Below are 17,433 nucleotides of genomic sequence, written 5' to 3'. Positions count from 1 at the left end.
CATGGTAAAGTCACAGGGTTGAGCTGATACACATCTAGCTACCTTCTTCTTTTGTGCTCTCAAACATTCAGCATTTTTAAACCATCAAGGCCAGCCTTACTCCTAAGCTATGGAGCAATTTAAAATATTAAGTACATCATGGTAGAGGTAGGGCGACACATTTAAACCCATTTATTAACAGTTCTAGTGCTGGCAGAACAGAATGATTTTGCCTTTTGGAAAGAATTTTTAAGCTATGTCTGTTCTCTTGTATTATAAGCTTACTGGTTTAAAATATGTCAGTCTGCAATTCTGAATCAGCATTTTAATTCCAGCATCACATTGAAAGAGCTGAAAATCTGATCACCATGTCACAAGCTTGCAAATAATTCTATCGACTCTTTTTCACAGAGCTGCTCTTCATTAATTCACAATTAACAGGATTTGATAACACAAGCTGTACTACTAACTTTTATCAGCCTACTTGTGTCAACTGGAAAAGGACAAGGGTTTTATTTGGTGAGCTCCAGCACTTCTGTGCTTGGCAGCACCCACCCCCTGCAATTCCCTCTGGAGATACCCACCAAGCTCTTCCAACCCTGCTACAATGAGAGGCTTTACATGAATGCTGTCCTCTTCCTCCTTCTGTCTCGCATGAAACTGCTTTATCACACGGACTGAGGAATTTGACAGGCAATGAGATACAGAAATTTATCTGCTGCCAGCAAACTGTTTCCACGATAGGGGCATCGGAAAGGGAAAACTGTGAAGAGCAATCCAACACTCTTCAACACATTCCAGGCCCTCATGGGAACACAGAAAGAAAAGGACACCAATAATTCAGGATTTTAATATAATTAAACTAATGCCTTCAAAAGATATGCTGGCTGGGAAACCCTGAATTGTCTCTCTCCTAACAGGAGTAGTATCTACAAAAATCCTGCTCAAACCCAGGGATTAGCAGCATGCATGTGGAAGCAGTCTTTGTTTCAAGCGCTCTATTCCCATTTAAAAAGGCTGAGTGATTTTGGATAAGCCTTCCTTACTACTGTAGATCACCGAAGTAGCAGCAATTCTGCAAATATCCTAGTATGATGACTTCCTGTTTTACTTTAAAAGCTTCCTCATCCTCAACCACTGGGTTCTCCTCCTCCAGCTTTCCATCACAGAGAGAAGCGGTGCAAGTGCTCAAGCTTATACTGAGCATGCCAGAGAAGCTTTGGGTTTGGCTCTTGTGAGACAAGTGAACACCAGCTTGGTACTGAGGGTACAGATAACCGGTTCTATTTTATAATAGCAATCTATTCTGAAAATGATGGTGATTTTTAAATAATAATTAAAAACACAATCAACAACCACAAACCCCTTTCACATACGTAACAAAGCAACAAGAGCTACACAAAAAGCAAGTGTTTTTTGGGAGAAAGGCAACAACTGTAAAAATGTTGAACAGGATCTCCTTTTATCTCTTTTTTAATATTCTCTTTGATTACTTTAGCTTGCAAAATATACATCCCACATTGTAGTTCATTTGTTTATGAGCATCTGGGCAGAGTTCCAGGGCTTTGATGCAAGCAGTCACAGTGCGGCACAAGCACTACCACCAGTAGGGAAAGCTGAAGAGGTGGAGGAGATACAGCACAACCGTCACGTCCAGTACAGGACAAGGTTGAGATCAGCCATGCAAACAGGAACTGAGCTCCAGAAAGTCTCTTTACCTCAACAGGAGAGAAAAAGTCCCACAAATGAAAGCCTCCAGAAAAATGCAATAATCTTCATGATGAATGTAGTGATCTTTTTCCAATATGAAAAAATGCAGAATGCAGATATTGCATGCACAAATCTTACTCTCTTCAACTATAACTATTTAGTGAGAAGATTAAGTCAAAGACAGACTTTTTTGCACTGAAACTTCTCAATGCTAGGAGCAAAAAAAGCTTCAAACTGATCCATTGTGGAGAGCCAAGTATATCGGGTTACATGATTCCATGAAATGTGCATGAGCCCAGCTGTGCGTTTAACTTCGTTTTTGCTATCAGACTGCTAGACCAACTTCTTTTTATGAGTATTTACTAGGAACAGGCATTTAAGGCAGAAATGCACTTGTATCCCATGTTCTGCTTCATCATTCATGCAGACAGGATTATGTAGAGTCACTGATGCTTGAAGAGCCCCACCTGGGTGACTTAAATAGCCCCAGTTAAAAACCTGACCAAAATAAGAAACTTCACGCTGACCATGAGGATCAGAGGGGACAATAAAGACCCCAGTAAAGGATACCAGGCCTCTAGAACGTTCAAGTGTGGTTCTGTCAGGGCTGGTAACTGACAGAAGACAGGGAATACAATCTCTCCTTATTTGCATGAAATGCGATATACACAGAAGTAAACACCTATTGAACAGTTTTACTTGCATAGTCCTAGGAAGGGGTGCACTCTCAAAATGGATTTTGAGCCAATGTTCATCCCACTTCCTCCTTGCTGGACTTAAAGGGGGAGTGAGGGCTGGCAGGAAAATGGAGATAGACGTGTTGAAAGATGCATTAAGGGGTGGGGAGGAAGCTTTTAAGAGCATGCTTAAAATAGTCCACAAACATCTAGCCTTCCTCTAGGCTTAGAAAACTCAGAGGCTCAAAAGTACCAAAACTACAGCAGCCTGGTTAGAAACACAACCCTCACCAGTGCTGCAAAACAGATATGCCCCCATGTGTGTGCACACGCTGGGGAATGGGACAGTAAGGACTGACACTTTAAGTAGGATAGAGACAAAATTTTTTGTCAACTCTACTTTGATAATATGCAAAACTACTTTGGTAACTGTCTCACTCTGCCCTACCTTCACTTCTTCCCCAATACCATGTGTAAGGGGATTTTAAAAGTCTAATTTCTAGCCAAATAAGGAATGCTAAATGGGGTGTAGAAATGCATTTCATATCAGAGAAAGGCACTGGAGAAAAAACCAACCAAAATCAACTTTATAAACTTGCTGAATCTACTTAGAGTTTAGTGAGGTGGTTTTAGAAAATGGCCCCAACAGGTCCCCTGAATATTCAGGGTCTGAGCCCTCCTCACACGTGGGACAACAGAAGCTGCAGGGAGTGCAGCTGGCCCAGCAGCTAAGAGCCAACACTGAATTTGACTTAACCAGGTTAAATAGTTAGGGGATAATGCAGCCAGTCTCTGTGTTTCAGGGAGAGCTTGGGGGCTTTATTATTATTTTAAAAGAAAAATCAATTCAGGTGGTATATTTGAACACAGATTTAGATTAATCTTCCATCTTCCTGTATTTTTATACCATTTGCTTTTAAACTGTTCCTTAGGCAGAGCAGGAAATAAAAAGGCAGTTGTTTTACTGTGTTCTCCCAGCAATAATGCGATGCACCGGATTGGAGTTTACTGAATAAGCTCATAAACCCCCAGGTTACATTCTTCCTCATCTGCAGCCTTGCCTTTCAAGTGAGCTCTACTTGTATTAAAAGGACCAGAGGCTGTCCTCAGGCATACCCTGTCTTTGAAGATGAAGTCCCAGTTCCATTTTATGGCGGAGGCCTCTCAGTTCATACCTTTGCACAACTGTGTAGCAGGTTTAAACAATTATGCAGGACAGTGGATTTCCATTCCAGGCTCCTCTTAGTCAGTTTCAAGTTTTAAAAATAATGTTTTTCTTTCTGCTAGGGCACTCCTGCAGTAAGTGTTCCACACAGTGATGATCCAAAGGCATTAAAGAAAGTTACAGCTTAAACAGCGTGACACAGATTATGAATAAAGAAACCCTTCCCATATGGAAAAGTTTTTAGAATTGACATTTCTTTTCAATATGTGTTAATCAGAAAGACAGTAGTGAATTCTGACTGCTTCAGACAGGAGAGAATCAAAACTCTTGGGATATATTACATAAAAGAGCAATTGCAAAGAAGGGAGAACAATCCTATAGTTTTGTTTAAAACTTAACTATTAACAGTGTTTTCTTAAATGGCTGGGAAAGTCTCCAGTTTGGAGCCAGCCACATGTTACTTATCAATGCTTCAAATGCAGGGTGAATGAGAAAGGCCATGTCTGGCTCCTTTTGCAATAGGGAAAAAATCTCTTTTGAAGTCTTTCTGAGGGACTGATGGGGGAGAAAGTGTCAGGAAAAGGATCTGACAGGTTTTGCACAGTGAGGGGCAAAAAAAAGTCTGGAGCAAAATCTCTGTCTAAATTGAGCAAAGAGATAGAAACCTCTCCTTCAGCACTGGAGACGCCAGATAAAGAGTCTGAGACTCACTTGTATCTTTTTTCCAGCCACACATGAATTCCATTTTATGCTTTTTGCCAGCTTCTCATCTTACCAGGAGCCTGCGGGAGAGGCCAATTTAACACCAAAGGGAACGCAGACACGCTGGGGCTCCATGTACAGCTGTCAGTCACCCAGTATCCCAGGAAAACAACTTGTATTTTAAACAGCCCAAGCATCAGATTTAAAGGTGGAAGCGATCACCTGAATGATCTTAAAAGTAAAAAAAAAATCAAAGAACCAAGAAATGAAGCTGCTTCTCGAAATGAAAGGCATTATCAATGAACATGTCATAGAATTACAGAATGGTTTGGGTTAGAAGGGACCTTAGAGATCATCCAGTTCCAGCCCCCTGGCCAGAGCAGGGACACCTTCCACTAGAGCAGGTTGTTCCAAGCCCCATCCAACCTGGCCTTGAACACTGCCAGGGATGGGACAGCCACAGCTCTTCTCGGCAACTAGTAAAAAATTCATGCACTCTTAATGGAAGAAGGCAGCTCAGCAGTATTCAACTTGAAGTGCACAAAGGTATTCAATAAGCTTTTATTAATAAAAGCCATTGTCTTTATATTCTGCTGAAGTGATAATGCCTTGGCTCCTTGTTTCTGCCCTATAATGTTTCTGCATTTGTAAGGCATGTGTAGCATTTCCCAGGTAACATTTCACAGCAAATAAGGGAAAATTAACTTTTCTGACTCCAAAAGCCCCCCAAAACTAAACCCAAAAGAATCACAGCCAGGTGTTAGCAACAGGATTATTTTAATATAGGCAGGTTTAGTTACATAACAGGCATGAAAACGTAAGTTATACCACTCTGTATTATTTTAATCAAGGACTGGGGAGCTGTAGAAAACACTGGTAAAAACCATACTTCAGATAAGAGATTAGGTATTAAAATCCCTAAGAAACTGCACTGCAGGAATGCTTGCTGCCTATTATAAAAATGAAGACCTCAACACAACATATGCTAGCAATACCATAGTAACACTTGTAGGACATATTAGAATTGTCTGAAAAAGGTATCAAAACCCCCTAGTTCCTCAGCTGTAAAAAACAGGCTACTGCTCAGGTTTGGCTGTCTTTGTCTACCTCCTTCTGCATCTTTAGGAACTCTACACGTCCTGGTTAAATAAAGTGAAATCCGCTGATGACTGGTGATGAATGTCAAAGCTCAAGCATCACATTCACTCATCTTTGATGATACCTATCAGCTGGTCGGTGTACCCAGTAGTATAAATAGGTGATATTCACCTCACTGTGGCTGGAAATTGCAGGACACCTTGATATCTTTATACCTAAGAGGCTCCATCACATATCTGGAGCAAATATCTGGTATTCCTGCCCATGGCAGGGGGGTTGGAACTGGATGATCTAAAGATCCCTTCCAACCCTAACTATTCTATGATCCTAGGATTCTAAATATTATGGATTGTTGTTCAGACTCTTGCATACACACTAATGCTAAAGCACAATTTCATCTCACAAAAGTATTTTGCACAACATTGAGACTAAAGTTACTGTGATTTTTTTTGGTCTCTGCTTTTTAATGTGGCAGTTTGCTGATCCAGTTCCCCTCCTCCCCCTTAAAATCCTTACACTAAACGAGGAGCAACCACACAGCCAAGAATTCAGACAGTAAAATGTTTTTTAGGTACCTTGATTTTTTCCACAGCTCTCCTTGCTCTAGTAATGTAGTTGACCTGTAAAACAGAAGAAGGAGATTATTGACTCCTGCTAGACTTTTCAGTATTATTGGAATATACTGTACACTTAAAACTTAAGAACACATTAACACAACATTTATTTTCATGAACTGTTTTTCAGAGTATTTTAGTGAATTACATTTTACTGTCTTATCATAGAAGGCATTTTTCACATACAAAAGATTCTTTTGTAGGGTAGTCTCATTTAAGAGCAGCTAGTTGGGAATCTCACCATTTTGCCCCAGGCACACTGGGTTACAAATCAAAGTAGAACCCAGTCTACCTGCTGCATTGTTAAAATAGAGCCTCACAGACCCAGTCCACAACTCCTGTTGTTGCCTAGCAGAAGCTGAACTCTGGAGCTGCCGCAGGCAGGCTTGGGCTGGGTGGGAAGCCAGTGAAAGGAACACAATACTTCTCTTTGAAGGTTGACAACTACTGGTGTGCAAAGTTCGTAAGGAAACACCCACCTTGCTCTGACCCTTTCACACCACTGAGTAGCTATGGGTTTTCCGCTTGCCTTCATCTTTGACATGAAAGTAGGATGAGTAAATCAGATAGTAACTGCTTAATTCTATCACCTTTTGTCTTCTAAGTCTTTGAGCACAAGTTCAATCGAACCTGACAAATGTACTTCCATTGTCTTCCCTTTTCCCTTGACCAATCCTCCAAAGAAAAGCAGTTATTTCCTGGGGAACAGGGGCCAGACTCTTTGATTTTATACATGCATACAAAATATATGCTACATTTTATTTTTTAAGATCTATACAGTGCAAGTGAGACATTTTATGCATTATAAAAACCCTGAGCTCAGCCCACCATCAGACACAAGCAGCACTTCTCACCAACCTGCAAACCTGTTGCTATTCATGAGGTTGTAACAGCCTCTTTCAACCATCATGCGCTTTTTCTTTCCAGTCTCTCATGACTTTAATACAGCAACTTCAAACATCGCTGCTTAGGTCTTCTCAGTATATTGTACTACAAATACTTGACCAGTTTCAACACTTCAGCAGGCTGGCTATCCCATTCCCCATCAGCACTAAAGGCTGGGTTACTCAGTGTGCTCTATGAACTTCAGCAGTAAAGAACTGACTTCAAAAGAAAACAGCCTTCACCAAAAGAAGGCAAGTAGAATTATACAAAATTACTGTGAGACATTACAGTCACAAGATACTCTGAAGCAAAAAGTGTCCAAGAGAACCATGGTTAAAAAATAAGATGTTATTGCATGTGTGCTCTAATTGTCTCTTTTCCCTGAATTACTTTGTCACAGAAAGTCTGTTCCTTGCGCCCTTGAAAAATAAATGTTGCCATAAATACGGCAGTGTCTTCAGCAAGTTCTTATTTAGGAATGAACAATGTATTTGTACTCAGTATTAATACAGGTAAACAGCCACAAAACTATTTCATCTACCTTTAGATCTGACAGGAACACAAATTTAGGGGACAGGATTGGCTCTAGCCAGGTGTTCTGCGTGGGACTCGGCCATATTTGCTCATTTTGCTGCGCTGCCAAGTGCTCCCTGGCAGAGCACACCAGGCGATGGCAGAGACTGGGGAAAGAGGAGAAAACATATTGGCATCATAACGTCGTGCTAGAGCAGGAGCCCTCCACAGCATCAGGAATTTAAACACTTTAATGTGAGTACTTATTCTCGGCATGAGTAGGGTTTATTTTTCATCTACTTCACACTGCTAGAGATAAGGGAATGCTATTTCTATGTGAGTTCTCGATACGTTATTTTAAGCGCAGCTGTCACCCACAAGCAGAGAGCCTGTCTTGCAGCCTAACAGCTACTCTTTCTAGAGGGCATTGCCAGACCACTCTCACACATGAAAATGTAATATTCCCTCCTGGTCCAACAGCACCAGTTGGCAGAATGTAGAGATGCCCATTTATGATGGTGTTTAACACTACATTAGCTAGCTCTCTGGGAGCTGCAAAGGACTGCTCACTCCCATGAAGGCCAGTGTACCCCTGCATAAGTGATGCCCAGCTTGCTCACCTCTGCCACTGGAGAAGCTGGAGACCCTATAGCTCTTCAGCATAAGAAGGCAGCGGGAAAACAGCTGAAGCCAGGAACCATGAGACTCCAAACATCGTATCCTTTTGAGCAGATATTTTTCCTGCCCTTTGTCACAAACTCTTTGGATACAATCCCTTTCTTCACATCCCTTCTCCCTAGTATCACTCAATGCACTTTCGCAAGTTCTTCCTCCCTTACCAATTCAAAATTCACATTATCAAAACAAACAAAAGCCAAAACCAACAAAAATAACCCCTTGCCACTTGGTACCATGACCTAATTCACTCTGCTTAATCCACTGGGGTCTTTTTATCCCACTCTACCCAGCCCTTGAGTATGGATAAGAAATGCTGACGTAAATACTGGCCAGCAGTTGTCTTCACTACACTGAGCATTGTTTAGGCCATATTCTCAGCTCTTAGTCATTAATTAAATGCTTGTATGGCCAAAAGGAATATTATACATTCAGCAACAAAGGATAAGGATTACATAAAGAATGGGAAAAAGAAAATTTGAAGAGGAGTAACAGTAACACAGTAAAGAACCAACTCAAAGCCAGCTCTCAGATCAGGGAAAATAACAACTGAAAGACATTCTTGGATGAATAAATTAGGAGGAGAGATGGATTTAACTCAAGACATGACAGCAGTAAATATTGAATGTGAGCAGCCTCAACAAATTTGGAATACATCTGAATAAATGCACACGTCAGAAATCAGACATATTACACAAATCCGAACAGGATACTGAAAAAGCAAAGACAAATTAAATGTTAAATGAGGGCTTCAGTCTGTAGGACAACAGGATTTGTGTGTGTGTGGCAGAGATATCATTTATCTTCTTAGAACTAAAGTGTAAAAGCCACTTAGTTATTTGAGAGCTCTCTCCCACTCTGAGAAGCAACATTTTAAGACTGCATCTATCATCAGAGAGAAACTATAAGTAATCACAATGACAGAGAGTCAGGGGATGGGGTATCCCAAAGAAACACGTCCTGGAATGAAAACACAATTTCCTTCAACTACTCATATTAGAATGGCCGATCAGTGTGTAGTAGGAAAATACACTTCTGGTTTGGATCCAAACCTTGAGTATAAAAAAAACAGCCCTAGTAAATAATTAAGAGAATTGAGTTCCAAACTGAAGGTTTGTTTTGCTGTGTTTTGTTTTTTTTTTTAACAAAAAAAAAATCATCAAAAGATTGTGTAACTCTAAGAGCCCTTAAGGAAACAATTGGGAATTTTTCATAACATGGTATTTCCTTATACCACTGACCACAGGAATGCAAACAGTTCCACCAAACAGAGATTTCTTCATTGGAAACAACTGACAATCTACCCATGTTTCCATCTTTTCCACTCTCGGGGCTCAGCATACAAAATAGATGATATAATTGGATACAGAAGTGTCATACCAGGGCCACAAGGTACCTCAACTGAAACTCAGCACCTGAGAGCCTTTGCTAGAATATAGTTCCTGAGGGTTAGAGAAAAGAGAGAAGGAGCACTTATATTTAATTATTAAGCATCTCTGTCTAATCAAAATCTACATTTCTATTGCAATTTCTATATATTTGTTGGATTACCCTAAAATAGGGTTAGCATCTCTATCAACAGACCAGCAGCCCAAGCTATAACTCAGCATATCAGTAACAAGAATCAGTCCTGCATCATCCCCTGACAGTAAGGCAAGTCATGCTAGAGAGGACTGGCAAGGAAACATGGGTTGTTACTCAACTTGCATGTGGAAGAAAAAGCACTACTACTGGTAATATACTGCCTGTACCTTATACAATGTCTCCCATGTTAGTCTAGTGAGCTAAGCAGGTAAGCAGGAGGTTGAGTGAGGTGATTCTCCCCCTCTACTCTGTTCTCGTGAGAACCCACCTGCAATCCTGAATCCAGCTCTGGGGTATCCAAAAGGAGGACAACATGGAGCTGCTGGAGCAAATCCAGACAAAGTTGTAGATGCTCCAAGGGCTGGAGTACCTCTCCTAGGAAGACAAGCTGAGAGAGCTGGGCTTGTTCAGCCTGGAAAAGAGAAGGCTCCAGGGAGCAGCCTTTCAATATCTAAAGGGGCCTACAAGAAAGCTGGAGAAAAGCTTTTTATGAGGGCATGTAGTGACAGGACAAGGGGGAATGTTCTTAAACTGAGAGATGGCAGACTCAGATTAGATATTAGGAATAAATTACTGCGAGGGTGTAGAGACACTGGAGCAGGTTGCCCAGAAGAGCTGTGGCAGCCCCATCCCTGGCAGTGTTCAAAGGCCAGGATGGACAGAGCTTGGAGCAACCTGGTCTAGTGGAAGGTACCCTTGCCCATGGCAGAGGGTTGGAACTGGATGAAATTTAAGGTCCCTTCCAACCCAAACCATTCCATGATTCCTTGATAGATTTCCTTGTCAGCTTCTCCATTTAGGATTATTATTTCAGCAATGCCAAATGACACTATGAATCCCTTCAAAGGTAGTTGAAAATGCTGCCATTTCAGTATGGGCAATGTCAGTCTTCGTACTCTAACCAGCCTTCAGACCGTGCATTAGGAGACCAAGTATCAAAGGTACCCCAGGGAAAAGCAAGACAGGCCTTACAAAGAGACTTAATTTTCTTGACAGCTAATTAACAAGTCACTATCATGGAGAAAGCAATTTACACCCTGTGCAGAGCTTCATGCTGCAAAGAGAAAAAAAACAGTGGAAATGAGCATAAGCAATGGTAAAACCAGACAGAATCCTGAAGATTCAGGAAGGCAAAGGAATGCTAAAAGGTGCTAATCATCAGCCCCCTGACAAGTGTCTGTCACTGGCAATTTGCAACTCAATTAAGCCAAGATTTTAATCAGGGCTACAACTGTACTTAATTCTCTTCATTGCAGCTGAAGGAAAACACGGGGAACAAGTCATAAAAACAGAACAAAACTGAAATGTGCTACAAAAGAGACCAAATTGTTTTCAGAAGGAAAAACCAAAACAATCAAACGCCTTGAAAGACAAAGCTTTATGGAGTTAGTGTGCCAAATGAGTCAAGAATTTTGGATAGTAGAAAGGGCAAACAAATGCCTTAACTTCAGACAGAGACACCAGAAGACTTTGCTTATCTGGAAGTGTTTGCAATCTTACAAGATTTCAACTTTCGGAATTCCTCTTTTAGGGGGAAACACGGAAAAATCCTCTATGCTCTTTGAAAAGGAGAATGAGATGGAACTCTGGTGCTCCATGTGCAGACAAACAGGGCTACAAGGCTTTGACAACAAACTCATCCCTATGGTGCTATGGATGAAGAGGCCATCATCATACATGAAACGTTCCTACACTCTACTTTAATATTTCAGGATGCTAAATGCTAAGATACCCATTGCAAGTGTCCCATAATATTTTCACATACAAAACCATTTACCAGGAGTTACTGAACAGGAAGCTAAAATTTCCAAGGGCTTTATTTGAACCATTCCATCTCTTGATCTTTCCTGTCAGGGAGATGCACGCTGAGCTCTCAGAGTACTGACCTTTCATCACAGCGCACTCTCGGTCTTGGAGAATTCAGGTTTTCTAAAGTTACAAACATATGAACCCACCCCGCCTTTTTAGACAACTCTTAAGATCTAAACATAAATTACACAAAGCAGCAGCTTGGTTTAATTACAAACAGTGCAGCAAAAAAATGGTTGGTTTTTTTCAGTTATCTTAACTAAATAACCAAAACCCCACATAGGCTGATATGCCAAAGTCAGCGCTGAGATTTAAAAGGCTACTCAAAACCTATTTTTTATTCTTATAACAATCAGCATCCTAGAGAAAAACATGCATCAAAAAGCTTTTCAATTTCATCTTACTGGTGAGGCTATAAAGAGCTACCCAAACTCTGCAGGCTGTAAGGCAAGGCAGTAGCTAGAGCACACCACATTTTTCCACAATTAGAACATAGCAATATCAAGCCACGCAAGAAATGATTTGCTGTTTTTCATTAAAATGCACAGTTCATATTTATTTTTGTCTACAGTCACTGCACCAAGATGCATGATCAGAATAGCAAGAAACTAGTGGGCAGAGTCTACGTAGCATTCGTACCTGAGTCAACTGCACTACAATCAGTGGAAGTTTGGTGTTGGTAAGAAAGCAGAAATTTTGGGAAAATGTTACAAATCAAAGCTGTTGAAGAGTATCCAAAAAGCTTTAATTATGACTTCTGGATGAAATACATACATATGAATATGAAGATGCTAATTCACGTTTACTTTACAGTTTATAGTAATGCTTGCTATTTCATTTTACCTTTGTCATTTGATAAATCCCACTACTACAGGCTCAATGCTCAATAATTCAGTGATGTAAAGACCAGAGCTGCCATCTGATATCTACCTGGTTTCTCAGCAAGACTGTAAATACAGTTTCAGGTAGGTTATTTTAAGTACTGCATTATTAAATTTTCACATAGTTATAGTCCAAGCAGTGGGAAATGGCAGTTTCAGACATCAGCTGAATGGCCTTAAGGATCTGGATGCTTGGTACAGTTCTGCAACAGGCATCCTAGCTGGCCTCAGGAAAATAACTTCAGCATTACATAACCCCCCTCATCCCCTTAAAATGAAGTCTCTACTGAGAAAGGCATTAGCCAAGCCTTATTCATGGAATGGTTTGGATTGGAAAAGCCCTTAAGATCACCTAGTTCCAAACCCCTGCAGGGACACCTCACACATACGCTATGTCTCAGTGACAGGTACTTTAAGTCAGACAAAATAGAAGTGCTAATGGTGGCTTCGAAAAGTCTGCCAAGGGGAAATGGACAGTGTTCCTCTAGCCTTCATTGTGGAAAATGACAAAGCATATATTAAAGCTACACACATTTAAACAAAATAATTTTCAACCTATGTCCCAGGTTTGGATACTTATGAAGGAAATAAAACCCACCTAGCATTTTCCAGCTGCTATTTAATGCCTCTGAATTTATAGTATCATAGAATTGTTTAGGTTGGAAGGGACCTTAAAGATCACCCAGTTCCAACTTGCATCCTAAGCTTTTTTCCCCTCTACTTCTTTTTTTGCCACACTCCACATATACTCTGGTATTCATTCTTCAGATTTTCAGTCTCTACTGGAAGAAAACAAAATCTCTTATATTCCTTTTTAAAAAGAAAAGGAAATATGAAAGCACAGTATGAGTCCTTTCTCACCTTTTGTTGCCAGAGGTTTCCTGCTTGCTTTCTTCTTGTCCTCGAGACAAGATCTCTCTCATTTTCTATCAGTCTTTCAGTGTGGACTCCAACTCCTTAGCTTTTGCTACAACCTCATTACTGTCCTCAGATTTCACCTACTAACATGTCGTACCCCATGTTTTAAAAGTAGTTCTCAGCTTCTCACGAGAAACCATCCTAGATGTGATCCAGTGGTTTGCGGGATCCCACCCTCAGCAATACACAATTGTTAAAAAATGCCAGGACTGCTAAAGGTTGTAAGTGATCCCACCCTCCCCCTGTTGCATCTCCCTCCTTTCATGCTTCAATCCTACTTCTGCATTCAGTTTTCAGCACCATCCCCTGAACTTACAGCACTTCATCCCTGACCTGCTTCTCCTCTTCCATTGCCATGGGTGCTCTGGGTATGAGAGCTGCCCATAAGTACTGCTTTGGGTAGCCTCCTATAAAACACAAATACACTATTTTACCACTAGGAAAGGGCCCTCCACCTAGCTAGCCCTTGTTATTCTCTGAAACCCATAAAAAAAAAAATTTTTTACTCATTTAAAGTGATTTTTAATCACCTCAAATGTGCAATTGGAAGCAACTTCTCAGCGCTGTACACAGCCCATCTACCTCCTCCTCTGCCCAATACATCCACCGCAGCATCAAAGCTTCAAAAACAGGAGTAGACGCTTCAAGGAGCAAGACCTCTGCCCCCTCATGCTCCATCTCTCACAGAAGGAAACAAGACCAACTCCCCAAGTCACTCAGGTATGTGCCTTTGATATGCCATTCTTGTGTAAATAAACATAAGTTTGCATGCAAAAAATAAACATTTGCAGTTATAGCACTGGCATAGTGATGGTGGTCTGCCTAAGGGTAAAAAAAAAAAAAGGCAAGTTTCATAGGGAATCTTTCCACACTTTTTCATATAAAATAACAATAAGATCTATGGCATTCTCACACTACTTTTCATCTCACAGCAGTTTGGGGTTTTTTGCAAACTGTCTTTGCCACTTCATTCCTAAAGAATGTCCAGTCAGGATGTTTTTACTAAGAAGTGATGCTTTAATGATGTTCCAACCACCCGAGCAGCCATCGATTCCTTCCTAATCACATCTTTTCCTTTAATATTACTTTGGTTTTGTTTCTAACCCATCTAGTCCACAGCACCCCTACACCTAGCACAGTTTTCTCTTTTAGCTAGGAAGCTCAAGCATTACTCCTATTCTACTTCAGCAACATGTCTTCTGAGCATTTCTAGCAAGGTCACCAGCATTCTGCATCTTTCTCAGACAGTCCAAACTTGACTCATACCATGGCTGAAAACAGGAACAGAAAAAAAAATGAAGCCCTGCAGTTGATGTTTTGAGGGATGGACCCACACTCCCAGCAGTGATTGAGGCAATCAGCAGAGTTGCACCAAGGCACGGCACAACCTCCCATGAGGAATCTCAGTGCCTGACAACAGATGATCAGATGTTTCACAACACAAACTTCAGATATATGGTATTATTTTCCTCCAGCATTAATTTATGGATAAAGCCTTAGGTGGACTCATAACACCTAATGATCAGTGCACATACGGATCTTTTAAGTGTATAAATCTTTTAAGTGTTGTGTTTCTTTTTCTCAGCTACAAAGTACCCAAACTCTTGTTTATTGAAACAAGCTGTATTTGGAAGTGAAGATTACGAGTTATTTACAAACTGAAAGAAAACCAGATTTTTATCAGTCCTCTTCCTGCTTCATTCTGATATTTTAAACAGAAACATTGCCTCTTTATACTCTTTAATTGAATCCCTCTCCTGAAATGCTCAATCCATCCCCAGCCCTAAGAAAGAATAGAAACCAACTCCATTACTTCTTTATTTTTGAACTTTATCTTACTTGTTCACTTTTGACTTTCTACAAAGCTTAATTCATCCACCCTCCACCCTAACCCCTGGGAGCATCTTGTACTTTCCAGCCATCTGGAGTGTATTTACTTTACTAAGAAGAAAGTTAAATTTGTTCATGAACAAAGAAAATCCCCTTCTATCTTCCTGTCCTGTCTGCACAGTTATTTTCTAAGTTCTCATTTGCTCAAGAAAATTATTGTGCCCTCTGGGAGCTCACAAAATCCTCCTTGTGAGCTCTGCTGAGGCCATACAACTCCATTTACCAGAGAGAGGGAGAGAAATTACTGTATTTTCCCCCCTCAGTTTTCACCTTCTCTTCACAAACGCCCTTACAAACAGCACGAACATTAATGAATGATGAATGAGGATAGCAGTGATTGTACCAAAGTGGTTATTTAGACAGTAAAAGCAACAGTTTTGCTGCATCTCTCTTCCTCTTTTTCCTCACCAAAACATCCCTACTGCCACCCCACTTCTCAACACTGTGGACAGAGATGTGCTGAGGAAGACTTGCAAACTGCAGAAGGCAGGCAACTACCTCAAACTGATTTATACTTCCAACCATATGTTCTTAAAACACCCACCTACTTTTATCTGGCTTTATCTGAGCTGCTGCATAATGCTTCCCTTTCAGTCCATTTTATAAGCCCATTTTTCAAGGCACACTATCTTTTTTGATCAAAGGTAGTTAGCTCCTGCCTATCATTAAAAGCTATTTTGCAGCTTGACATGCACCAGAATGCTGCATCAAGTTTAAATGAAAGCCAGATAGGCATCTTTGTTACAGAGAAATTAATGAAAGCAGTGAGCAGCTAACTTCAGTGGGGAACTGAAGGATCCCAATGCTTTGTGATGCTTGTCCCAAACATCTGATCGATTCCCCAAATTCATTTCAGTTTTAATGAGCTAATTTAATACCTGTGATAAGGGGAAATGCCATTGTAGAACTATACTGTAACAGGAATTAGAAAACACGTACTACAGGAAAAAAATACCTTTCCAGAAGGATGCTTAAGGAGAACTGCTGCTGTTGTTTAGTTTCAAGTTGAACCTCTGAATTTAATTCAAAGTGACCCTTCAGAGGGGTAATGATTTTTAATGATCACATCAACCATCTTCTTGTCTCTCCAACAGCTCTTCTGGAATACCAAGGAGTAGAAGCTCAATTACAGATGTGTGGGAGGCTGCATACCACCACCACAGTAAATTCATTAGAGCAGGAAATACACTGTGTAGAAATAACAATGAATTCAAAACTTAATTGAAGCTGCCTATGTGAGAAATAACTGCTGAAATAACTCACCCAAATACTACCACATATAAAAGAATGCAAAATAGACAGTTAAAATCCTGCATAAAGCTCTGTGGCCACACAGTGCTGGAGAAGCATAATTAGCAGCTGGGACAGAAACACTTCCCTTACCAATATTTACCTCTTTCACATCTAGGAAATGAGAACTTACTGCCATCATTTCCTTGCATTTTTAGTTGCCAGTTTCTAGGCTGATTCAACATTATCTCTTCCAAGTTTGGTCCTCCTCATCTCCAAACCCCACAAAGGGCCATCAGTATGAATAACCACTGTTTGTCATCAAAATTAGCTGAAGCATAGTGAAGATGCAACACATCTCTATTTCAGGGAAGTATTGCCTAATTATTTATCAGAAACTACCCCCCAGGAGATCTGTTACCAGTTGAGCATTACCTCCACTAACAAAGACTTTTCCCACCCTTTATGCAATTTCAAGCTGTTCAAATTTTCCCCCAAACTGGTAATTTGGGTTTCTCTTGGAAGGGAAGACATGGACAATAATGCATCAGGCAGCTGAACTTCCTTTTCCTGAGACAAGCTGAATGTTTCATGCAAGCTACTAAAAATAAGTTTTACTTCCATCAATGACAACTCCTTGCAGTTTAATCAAAGGAATATCTACCCAATGAGCCCTGTTCTCTATGCAACTGACTTGGAAAATGATCACCACGAGAAGATTCACTGCAGAGAACAGAAGAATCTGAAAAGAATTGAAGAGCAATATATTTGTGCTTACTGTGCATCAGTTTGATTTTACATGTTCCTAATACAGAGAACATGAAGTGACTTGACTCTCAGTCTGCAGCAATGGTATGACATTAGTTTCTAAGGAAACAGGGCAGAATCTGAGGGAACAAGATTTCTGGTTTTGTGCTGCTTCTGTAGCAAACACAGCATCAGCTCAGAAAGGTACATAGAATCATTAGGGTTGGAAAGGACCTTAAGATCATCTAATTCCAACCCCCCTGCCGTGGGCAGGGACACCTTATGCTAAATCCTATCACCCAAGGCCTCATCCAACCCGGTCTTGAACATGAAGCAAAATGCCTCCAAATTGTTTA

The 17,433-nt window shown here is 40.6% G+C and overlaps 1 protein-coding gene across 3 annotated transcripts in view; it reads right to left on the bottom strand.

Moving 5' to 3' along the window:
• The window catches only part of ADD3 (adducin 3), a 100,996-nt gene that overhangs the window by 59,921 nt on the left and 23,642 nt on the right, over window positions 1-17,433 (bottom strand). For 2 of the 3 annotated variants that reach the window (XM_057420913.1, XM_057420917.1), the window contains exon 2: window positions 5,907-5,951. The exons of the other annotated variant lie outside the window; for it this stretch is intronic. The gene's annotated coding sequence lies outside the window, so the exon portion shown is untranslated. The remainder of the gene's footprint in view (window positions 1-5,906; window positions 5,952-17,433) is intronic. 3 annotated transcript variants of the gene reach the window in all.

The sequence above is a fragment of the Pezoporus wallicus genome, unplaced genomic scaffold, assembly GCF_028554395.1.
Source record: "Pezoporus wallicus isolate ANWC-B61680 ecotype Strahan unplaced genomic scaffold, APGP_CSIRO_Pwel_v1 contig_3365, whole genome shotgun sequence".
NCBI lineage: Eukaryota > Metazoa > Chordata > Aves > Psittaciformes > Psittacidae > Pezoporus > Pezoporus wallicus.
The sequence above is the reverse complement of the archived record's forward strand: the minus strand, read 5'-3'. Positions and strand labels throughout refer to the sequence as shown.